This window comes from Astyanax mexicanus, chromosome 3 (assembly GCF_023375975.1).
Source record: "Astyanax mexicanus isolate ESR-SI-001 chromosome 3, AstMex3_surface, whole genome shotgun sequence".
Lineage (NCBI taxonomy): Eukaryota > Metazoa > Chordata > Actinopteri > Characiformes > Acestrorhamphidae > Astyanax > Astyanax mexicanus.
This window is the reverse complement of record NC_064410.1, coordinates 8,483,917-8,494,831: the sequence shown is the minus strand read 5'-3', so window position 1 is coordinate 8,494,831 and position 10,915 is coordinate 8,483,917. Positions and strand designations below refer to the sequence as shown.

At 40.1% G+C, this 10,915-nt stretch overlaps 1 protein-coding gene across 4 annotated transcripts in view; it reads left to right on the top strand.

Moving 5' to 3' along the window:
• The first annotated feature begins 2,383 nt into the window (after window positions 1-2,383).
• Window positions 2,384-10,915, top strand: part of LOC103041816 (glutamate receptor ionotropic, NMDA 2B) — a 118,011-nt gene continuing 109,479 nt past the window's right edge. For 2 of the 4 annotated variants that reach the window (XM_049475776.1, XM_049475774.1), the window contains exons 1-2: window positions 2,699-3,280; window positions 6,600-6,999. The gene's annotated coding sequence lies outside the window, so the exon portion shown is untranslated. The other 2 variants (XM_049475777.1, XM_049475775.1) reach the window with 2 other exon arrangements.

Genomic DNA, 10,915 nt, shown 5'->3' with positions numbered 1-10,915 from the left:
TGGTGGTAAAAGACGCATGAACTTGGATTTGCACCAAAAAAAATCTAAAAAAAAAAAAAAAAAAAACACAGCTTGTAAGCTGTTCATAATCATCATAATAATAGTAATCATACTCATCATGATAATAGTAATCATATAGCAATCAGGGGCGTTGCCTGGTCTGCGCTTCTGGGGCCCCGAAAATATTTTTTAACGAGCTCCATACCCAATGTTTTCTGTCATGTTTAGTTTATCTGCTTCTCACACAGTGCACTTCATATTTTAGTGTTTACAGACCTGTCCCAAATCCCTCACTACTCAATACTACCCCAGTGCAGTCTCTGGTGACAATATCCAGTATATGCATGCAGGACAAGAGACCTACAGGGTGTGTTGTTTTAAACAGGGACAGCTTTTTGGAAACTATGCTGCCTACACCCCACCCCCACCCTTCACTGTTTGCCACCAATAAGATAAACACCACACACAAAACAAGGTATTTTAGGTATTTTGATAAAAAAATAAAATAAAACAAATCTGTCTTCAGAGCCAGATGAAGAACACTGATTCATGCATCTGTCAGTTCATAACCACTGCAGTATTTATAGTAATAAATGTACATAAATATGCACGTAAATACTATAATGCTATTGAGTTGATGTTACATTTATCTCAGATTTTTAGTCAGTTAATGATTCAGTTATTTAACATGCTTGTTACTGACAAACGCCATGTCTCTTTGTTTTGGTCACTATCCATGAGAACTCTCTTTGTCTCAATAAAGCTACGGTTCATTTTTTTTCCAGTTTTAAGTATGTAAATTAAACTGGAATCACTCTCTTATAACTGGACCTGTGTGATGTTCTATAAGCGGAGCTGAAAGTTTTATAGGTTTCAGATTTGTGGAAGGGTTAAAAAAAAAAAATACTACAGAAATCACAGTTTCTTGCCCCTAACTGAATTAATCACGCTTGTGTTACATTATCTTAATGGGAATCAGCAAGCAAACATTTATATATAGCTCTAAAAAAAATATCAGACCAATTAAAAAGGATGAGTTTTATTAATTTTACCAAATTGAAAACCTCTGGAATATAGTCACTGGAGCGATCAAGAGCCGAGTCAGCGCCGAGCACTCAAAACCTGAGAAAAACAGCAAAACAACAGTAATCGGCCCTTTAATCAGGCATTTAAATCGTTTTTTAAAAGGTAAATAAGAGCGTTTTCTGGGATTAAAAGTGTGAATTCAGCTGTAACTGGAAATATCTGCCCAAAACTGCGCTGGACTGAGGTGCACAGCTTTCGACATGTGCGTGCACAAGCACGTGCCCAACCATGTGGATGAAGGCCATGCGATTACCTCGTTTTTACTCCTGCATAGATATAGTAAGAAAATACTGGCTTTAGCACTGCTGACAACAGATGACAGTGCTTGAACTTTGCATGTTTCCTTATTATCTGATGACACTTCCTGATTGTTTACTACTAAAAAAAATAATCCTGAATAGTATTGACAAATATTGAAAAGTTATTTTGGAAATAAGGGGTACCACAGCGCAGACACACCTGTCAGATTTGCGCCACTTTTACCTACTTTGTAAGCGTAGCCTAGGATTAGGGGTGTACCATATTGCAATAAACGCAATAATACACAATGATATCACCAATAATTTTGTATATTGTGAATGATATTATACCCTGAAATATACCGTGCCATATCACTCACACCTAATTATCACATCAGGGTACTACTTTTTTTTTTTTTTTTTTTTTTTTTTTTTTTTACTGTTTTTAGCAAAAGAAAAATTCACCCTGTTCTCTTTTCCTATTATATATCTACTAGAGACAGATTATATCTGTCCAGTATCATTTATTATACTTTAATCCTGGATATATGGAGATATTTGGAGTGCATTATTATTAGTATCATGGCATTCTGGTTCATTGACTTATGTTACAAATCTGATAACATTCTTGTATTATTTAATATATCAGTTGGAGGTGTGCCATATCATATAATATGCAATAATAAAATTACATTTTTCATTTTGTTGCAGTAGTGTATATTTAAAATACTTTTTATAATTCAGTCATATCGCCAAGAGTATAGTTATTGCGAAAATACCTTGAAATATTGTAATATTTCGCCATATCGCCCACCCCTACCTAGGATCCTGCCTGAGTTGGTATCATTTCTTCTGTTTCAGACTCAGGACCAGTGTGCTGCTGTTCAGAGTAGAAGCTGATGGTGGTCGACCAGCAGAGTGCGCCAGACTCTTACACTGTGCTCCATTCTTCCTGCACTCCTCCGCTCTCTCATCCCCCTTTTCTCTCTCACTGAATACTAATGCCCCGCTGGAGCCATCCCTCACTCACTCCCTCCCTCACTCCTCTGCTGAGAGAGAGAGAGAGAGAGAGACAGAGAGAGAACACGAGGCTTAGTTCTCATCCAGAATGCGATGGGTGCAGTGAGTGTGTGTGTGTGTGTGTGAGTGAGTGAGTGTGTGTGTTAGCCTGTGTTTAAACAGGTAGCAATACAGACGCTTGACCCACAGCGAGGCAGCTGTGTGTGTATGTGTGTGTGTGTGTGTGTGTGTCAGGGCAGGTGTGTGTATGTGCAGCTCAGGCGGTGGAGGGACGCGCGGCGGTGGCGGCGTATTCGTTTTTATCTTCCGCTTTTTGTTCTTCTTCTTCCTGATGGTGGTGCTGGGAGGTGCTCTGTCGTTCCATCTCTCCGTTCTCTCTCTCCTCTGTCTGATCATCTACTGCTTCATCTACATCCTCCACAACTCGCCCCACCTGTGACACACACACACATACACACTCACACACTCACTCACACACACAAAAGAGAGGGAGCGTCCACATTTCTGTATTTTCCATCCATCCATCCAGCCATCGCTTCATTCATCCCTTCCATTCCTTCTGTTCCTCATGGCCTAACGCTCTCTCTCTTTCCCTCTCTCTCTTTTTCATCCCTTTCATTCTTTCCTTTTTCTCTCTCATCATTTTGTCTTCTTTTCTCGCTTTCATTCTCATTTCTTTCATCTCTTTTTCATTCTCCCATTTTATCCTTTCATTCTTTCCTTTTCTCTCACTCTCTTTAACTTTTATATCTGCTCCATCTTTCTCTTTTCTCCATCCATCATTGCTCTCTCTTTCTTGCTGTCTCTGTCTGGGAGCATCTCTCTCTCTTTCTCTCTCTCTCTCTCATTCGGAGCGATTGATTTCTCTCTCTCCTGGTCTTTCCCCTCCCCCACTCTGCCTCTCTGATTTGGGGAACTCTATGTTGGGATGATCGGTACGTACCCCGCCGCTCTCTCTCTTTTTCTCTCTTTCTCTCTGTATCTCTCTCTCTTTATCACTCTGTCTCTCTGGTCTGCTCCCATATGTTTTACGTTAACACATACACACACATGTGTATGTTCAGAGAGTAGAGTAAAATGAACTGCAGTTGGTCTGTGTGTGTGTGTGTGTGTGTGTGTTTCCAGTTTATCCATGTTTCTGGTAGAATCACCTCACACACACCTTCCTTCCTCACCCTGTCTGTATAGTTCTGTCTTTTCAGTCTCTCTCCTTTCAGTCTCCCTCCTTTTAGTGTCTCCTACCTTTCAGTTTCTTCCACCTATATGTTTTTCCCTCCGTTCTGTCTCCCTCATTTCAGTCTCTTACTCTTTTCAGTCTCTCTCCTTTCAGTCTCCCTCCTTTTAGTGTCTCCTACCTTTCAGTTTCTTCCACCTATCTGTCTTTTTCTCCGTTCAGTCTCCCTCAGTCTTTCCCTTCTTTCAGTGTCTCCCACCTTTCAGTTTCTTCCTCCTCTCTGTCTTCCCCCCTTTTAGTCTCCCTCATTCCAATCTCCCTCCTTTCAGTGTCTCCCACCTATCAGGCTCTTCCTCCTCTGTCTTTCCCTCCTTTCAGTCTCCCTCATTTCAGTGTCTCTCCTTTCAGTGTCTCCCACCTTTCAGTTTCTTCCTCCTCTCTGTCTTCCCTCCTTTTAATCTCCCTCATTCCAATCTCCCTCCTTTCTGTGTCTCCCACCTATCAGGCTCTTCCTCCTCTGTCTTTCCCTCCTTTCAGTCTCCCTCATTTCAGTCTCTCTCCTTTCAGTGTCTCCCACCTATCAGGCTCTTCCTCCTCTGTCTTCCCTCCTTTCAGTCTCCCTCATTTCAGTCTCTCTCCTTTCAGTGTCTCCCACCTTTCAGTTTCTTCCTCCTCTCTGTCTTCCCTCCTTTTAGTCTCCCTCATTCCAATCTCCCTCCTTTCTGTGTCTCCCACCTATCAGGCTCTTCCTCCTCTGTCTTTCCCTCCTTTCAGTCTCCCTCATTTCAGTCTCTCTCCTTTCAGTGTCTCCCACCTATCAGGCTCTTCCTCCTCTGTCTTTCCCTCCTTTCAGTCTCCCTCATTTCAGTCTCTCTCCTTTCAGTGTCTCCCACCTTTCAGTTTCTTCCTCCTCTCTGTCTTTCCGTCCTTTTAGTCTCCCTCATTTCAATTTCCCTCATTTCAGTGTCACCCTCCTTTAACTGTCTCCCACCTTTCAGTTTGTTCCTCCTCCTTGTCTTTTTATTTTTTCAGTCTCCCTCCGTTCATGGTCTCTCACCTTTCAGTTTCTTCCTCCTCTCTGTCTTTCCCTCCTTTCAGTCTCCCTCCTTTCATGGTCTCCCACCTTTCAGTTTCTTCCTCCTCTCTGTCTTTTTCTCCTTTTAGTCTCCCTCTTTTCAGTCTACCTCCTTTCATTGTCTTCCACCTTTCAGTTTCTTCCTCCTCTCTGTCTTTCCCACCTTTCCTTCTCCCTTATTTCAGTTTCCCTCCTTTCAGTGTCATTCTCCATTCTGTCTCTCTCTCTTTTCAGTCTCTCTCCAGTCTCACCCTCCTTTTAGTGTCTTCTGCCTTTCAGTTTCTTCCTCCTCTCTGTCTTTCCCATTCTTTCAGTCGTCCACTTTTTGGTTTCTTCCTTTTTTTAGCCTCTCTCTCCTTTCAGGCTCTTTCCTTTCAGCCTCTGTTTTATGCTCCCTCCTTTTATATCCTATTTATTTCGGTCTCTAACACCTTTGCCACTCCCTCTTTCAGTCACTTATTCAGTCTCCCTCTTCTTAGTCCTTCTCACTCCTTTTGCTCTATTTCTTCTTTATGTCTTTTCCTCCTTTCAAATATTCTTTCAATTCTATCTTCTAGTCTCTCTGTTTTCAGTCTGACTCCATTCAGTACCTCCCTCTTTTTAGTGTCACACCTTTTAGTCTGACTATCTAATCCCTCCTTAATTCAATCTCTCCCTCTTAGTCTTTCCCTACTCTCAGTGTCTCTACAGTCTGTCATTTCAGTATCTCTCGCCTTTCAATCTCCTTCTTTTCACTCACTCTTCGCTTTCAGTCTGTATTTTTAGTCTCCTCTCTTTCAGTTTCTCTCATTTCAGTTTTAATTCTTCCTCCTTTCAGTTTTTCTTTTTTTAGTCACCCTCTTTTCAGTCTCTGTTTAATTTAAGTCTTGCTCCACTTAGTCTCTCCCTCCTTTTGGACTCTCTCTTCTTTTACTCCTCATTAATGCACTCTCTCCCTTTATTCCTTTGTCATTTCAGTCAGTTTCAGTGCTTTTAGCCTCCTCTTTAATCTCTCCCTCTGTTCAGTCTGTTCAGTCTCTCTCTGTTCAGTTGTGTGCATGCATGCAAGCATATGTATGAATACTTCTGTGTGTGTGTGTGTGTGTGTGTATGCAAGCATATGCACTGATGTGTATACACAGTAAAGATTATCCTGTGATTAAAGAATTTTGAAGATACTAAGATTAATACATTTTACTCACACACTGACATTCACACAAACACATGCACACACACATAAATGTCTTATTAACCCTTAATTAGTACAGTGATTTTTGGTCAGACTGGAGTGTGTGTGTAGTGAGTGTGGTGTGTGTGATCCACACGCACACACAGACACACACACACACACTGACACAAACACACACACATAAATGTCTTATAAACTCTCAATACAGGGATTTTTGGTCAGCCTGGAGTGTGTGTGAAGTGAGTGTGGTTTGTGTGTGTGTGTGTGTGTGTGTGTGAACCACTTCACACACAAACACACACACACACACACACGTATATATGTCTTATAAACGTTCAAATAATACAGTGTTTTTTGGTCAGACTGGAGTGTGTGTGTGTAGTGAGTGTAGTGTGTGCTTGATCCACTTCACACACACACACTGACACACACATACAAGTCTTGTAAACTCATAATTAATATAAAAAATAAGTGTTTTTTGGTCAGACCGGAGTTTGTGTGTAGTGAGTGTGGTGTGTATGTGTGTGTGTTATTTACACGCACAAACACACACATAAATGTCTTATAAAGTCTTAATTAATACTGTGTTTTTCGCTCAGACTAAAGTGTGTATGTGAAGTGAGTGTAGTGTGTGTGTGACAGTGTGTGTGTGATCCACTGCTCACTAAGTGGAGCACACCAACACACACACCTCCGCCCCTGTGTGAGTGTGTGTGTGTGTGTGTGTGTGTGATCAGAGTGGATGTACGTCCTCACTCTGGACTCAGGGTGGACGAGAGAGGATACACATTGACTGCTCTCTCTCTCTCTCTCTCTCTTTCTCTCTCTCCTGAATAGTTTCTCCTACAGCACCTGTTGACCTCTGACCTCAGCGTTGAGCCTGGTACTAAGCCGGCCTGGAACCGGGCACTTTCCTGGCGCTGACCTGGTGCTGACCCTGCCTGGACCCTGACACAGATCCGAATTTGACCCTCAACTTTGACCTGGAACCGAACCTGATGCCGATCTTTGAGTTGATCTGCTATGAATTGTGGCCTTGACCCTGCTAGTGATCCAGCACTCACACCTGTGCTGACACCCACATTCACCTGGCACTGATCCAGCACGGTTCTGGTACTGATTGAGCTTCTGACCCGGCTGTGTTTAGTGTAAATCTGGCTTTGGATTTTTTTTTTTTACGTGGACGGTAAAATCGTTTCTGCTGCTCAGCTCAGAGTCTGACTGCTGTACTGACCAGGTGAGTACCACCCATCTGTTTACATACATCAGTAACAAGATTCTGTTAAATATATATATATATATATTTTTCATACTAATATTTATATATGACTTCAACGCACACACACACACACACACACATATATATATATATATATATATATATATATATATATACATATATATGTCTTGAAGAGTTCTTTCATATATAGAGTTCTTTCATATATATATATATATATATATATATATATATATATATATATATATATATATATGAAAGAACTCTTCAAGAACCCATATATGTGCAAAATGTGTATATATATATATATATATATATATATATATATATATATATATATATATATATATTCTTGAAGAGTTCTTTCATAAAGTAAATGCAGTGATTCTGTATAAAATCATGTGATCTAAAATAGTGATTTGTATGTTTAATGCTGTTTGTCTTTGTAAAAAAATCCTTTGCTTATGTTTCTTTTAAGAGACTAAAGAAAGGGGTCCAATATAGTACTAAACAGGTCAGACATCACCAGTATGTGGTGTGTGACTACATGACTATATAACTGACAATTTTAAGTTATCAATCACATTCTTCCCTGAAACATCTTTATAATCTCTACAAAATATTATATTTACAGGAGAATCTGGAATATATACACACACGTATATAATCATCTATGTATATACGTATACGATAGGTACATAAAGCGTGCAGCTGAAGGTAGTAAAGTTAGTTATCTTATATCTTATAAAGTTAGTTATCTTATATACATATATTTTACACCTATATGGGTTCTTGAAGAGTTTTTTCATACAGTAAATGCAGTGATTCTGTATAACATCATGTGATTTGAAATAGTAATTTGGAGCTTTAATGTTGTTTGTCATGTTTCTTTTAAGAGACTAAAGAAAGGGGTCCAATATAGTACAGAAAACAGGTCAGACATCACCAGTAAATGGAGTGTGACTATGTGACTAACTAATTGTGATTGTGATTTTAGGTAATTAATTACATTCTTTCGTATATAATCATCTATGTATGTACATATATGCTAGGTACAGAAAACGTGCAGCTGAAGGTAGTAAAGTTAAAGGCTTCGGTTTATGTGGAGGGAAATTGAATGAAATGATTAAAGCTGATGATTTTAATCTGGATTAATAAAGTCTTATGGAGCTCACGCTGCAGACCGTGTGGGAACACTGTTCCGGAGTTTAGGAGGATCTTCCAGCAGCTCAGCTGGAAAAAAAAAAAAAAAAAAACACTCTCCGCATTTAGTCTAGCGGCACTAGCAAGTACAACATTACTAGGGTTTGCATATTAGCTATTAGCTTTTTTTATAAGAGAGCTACGCTATCTAAATGTATGTCTGTTTGTGTGTGTGTGTGTGTGTGTGTGATTACAGGTGTTTTTATGTAATTAAAATGATAAATGTTGTGTATGGCTGTGTATGGTGGTGAATATATATGAGATATGGTGAGATTTATGGTGTGTGTGCCCATATTACTCTTCTGTACTAATGATAATGGTAATATAAAAAATAATAAGAGTGAACAGCAGGTAATAATGAGTAGATGACCGCTCAGAGAGCCTCAGGTGTGTGGATCACTCAGAGACCCGTCCGCCTACGATTTTCCACACAGCTCATATAGACTATATAGAACCGATTAGACAGACAGGATGCTGGACAAGAACCCAGAAATTCTGGCCTTCCTCCAGAAGAGTTCTGAGAACGGTTAAATGCTGCAAACCCACTGGACTGTTTATTTATTTGTTTGTTTGTTTGTTCATTTTGTGTTTATTCTAATCTCTTCTCGCCCAGATAAACAGTGTGTTATGTGCGTTTAATTCCTCAGGGCGTCCAAAACTTTTGCACAGATGTATTTCCAAGTCGCTTTGGATAAATTCCGTCTTCAGTGCCTAGGTCAGATACCAGCACACACACACACACACACATACACACACAGTTGCGCGGTCAGGTAGCTCCACTTAAGGAAAGTGGGGCGCCCCACATGCCCCGCCCACCGCAGCGCCGTACCCCACATACACATCGGCCTGCCGACTAAATATATCACACACACTTCACATAACCCACTTTACCATCCTCACACACTCACACACACACACTTACACAGTTTAGACTTTTATACCCTTGTAGGCACCGGAGCCCTACATTAAGGGTAGATGCCACGAAGAAACCCTCACACAGTGGTTCTGCACAGTACTGAAAAACCAGAGGATCTAGATAAGTTGCTTTTGTTTTAAAGGTAGTTGCTGTGTAGCGCTGTAGCTACATAAAGGACAATGTCGATTATAAAAAAACGTATCAATTCCAAATTTCATTATCAACTAATTGTGAATTTGTAACTGCAGCTCACTAAACAAATTAATGGGTACTGAAATGCAAGATTCAAGATTCAGGAGTACAGGTGTACCTGTGAGTGAAAAACTTGCACCACTTACACACAGGGGTTAGACAATGAAACTGAAACACCTGTCATTTTAGTGTGGGAGGTTTCATGGCTAAATTGGAGCAGCCTGGTGGCCAGTCTTCATTAATTGCACATTGCACCAGTAAGAGCAAAGTGTGAAGGTTCAGTTAGCAGGGTAAGAGCACAATTTTGCTTAAAATATTGCAATGCACATAATTGATCATTATGGGTGACAAACCAGAGTTCAAAAGAGGACAAATTGTTGGTGCACGTCTTACTGACGCATCTGTGACCAAGACAGCAAGTCTTTGTGAAGAGCCACGGTATCCAGGGTAATGTCAGCATACCACCAAGAAGGACCAACCACATCCAACAGGATTAACTGTGGATGCTGTAAGAGGAAGCTGTCTGAAAAGGATGTTCGGGTGCTAACCCGGATTGTATCCAAAAAACATAAAACCACGGCTGATCAAATCACGGCTGAATTCAATGTGCACCTCAACTCTCCTGTTTCCACCAGAACTGTCCGTCACCACAATAAATTATTGAGGTCTAAAACCAGGTGTTTCACTTTCATTGTCCACCCCTGTTGTATGTTCAATCATATTTAATGTATTTCAGTGGAACACCATCAATATGTCTATAGTGTAAGTTATTGTGTGTATTGCAAAGTTAACTGTATATATGGGGAAATCATAAGGGCTGCTTACTCAGATGACATATTTACTTACTAAATATCAGAAAATTTCACGTTTAAACATCTTGTAGCTGAGAGTAGAAGGAAAGTTTCACCCCATTAATTAGCACTAGCTGCTAACCTAATGTAGCTAAGAGGAAAAGGAAACTTACACCTCTCTAAATTGGAACTGGAGCTACGGGGGAAGTATAGCTAACAGGAAAAGGAAGCTTATACCACACCAATTAGCACTGAAGACACAGACCTAATGTAGCTAACAGGAAATGGAAGCTTAAACTATTAGGCTAATGTACTCTAGCTAACAGGAAAACAGGAAAAATTAAATGGACAATGTCGATTATAAAAGTGTATCGGCTAATCGTAAATTGTAACTGCACCTCACTACACAAAGTGCTGGGGACAGAAACAGAAACACCATAAGAGAATGGTAAGCGCTGCTCAAACAGATGACATATTTACTCACTAAATCATTTACTCACTAAAACATTTCACGTTTAAACAGCTTCTGTCATTTAGAGGTGATTTAAATGCTACATTGAGCTGTTTCTATCATTTTACAGTGATAATGGAAACAAGGAACAGGAGACAAATTAGATGACTACAAAAATAAGCATTCCAGCTATCCAGCCCTTTTGCTATGACATTGCAAGTGGTTGCAATGTTGTTGCTAAGCTGCTATTATGGTGTCTAATGTATTTACATAGACAGTACTGTATGGTAGGAAGATGGATGTCAGGGTGCCGGTAAACAGTTGCCGTGTGATATCTGATCTGATCTGATCTGGAGTGTTGCT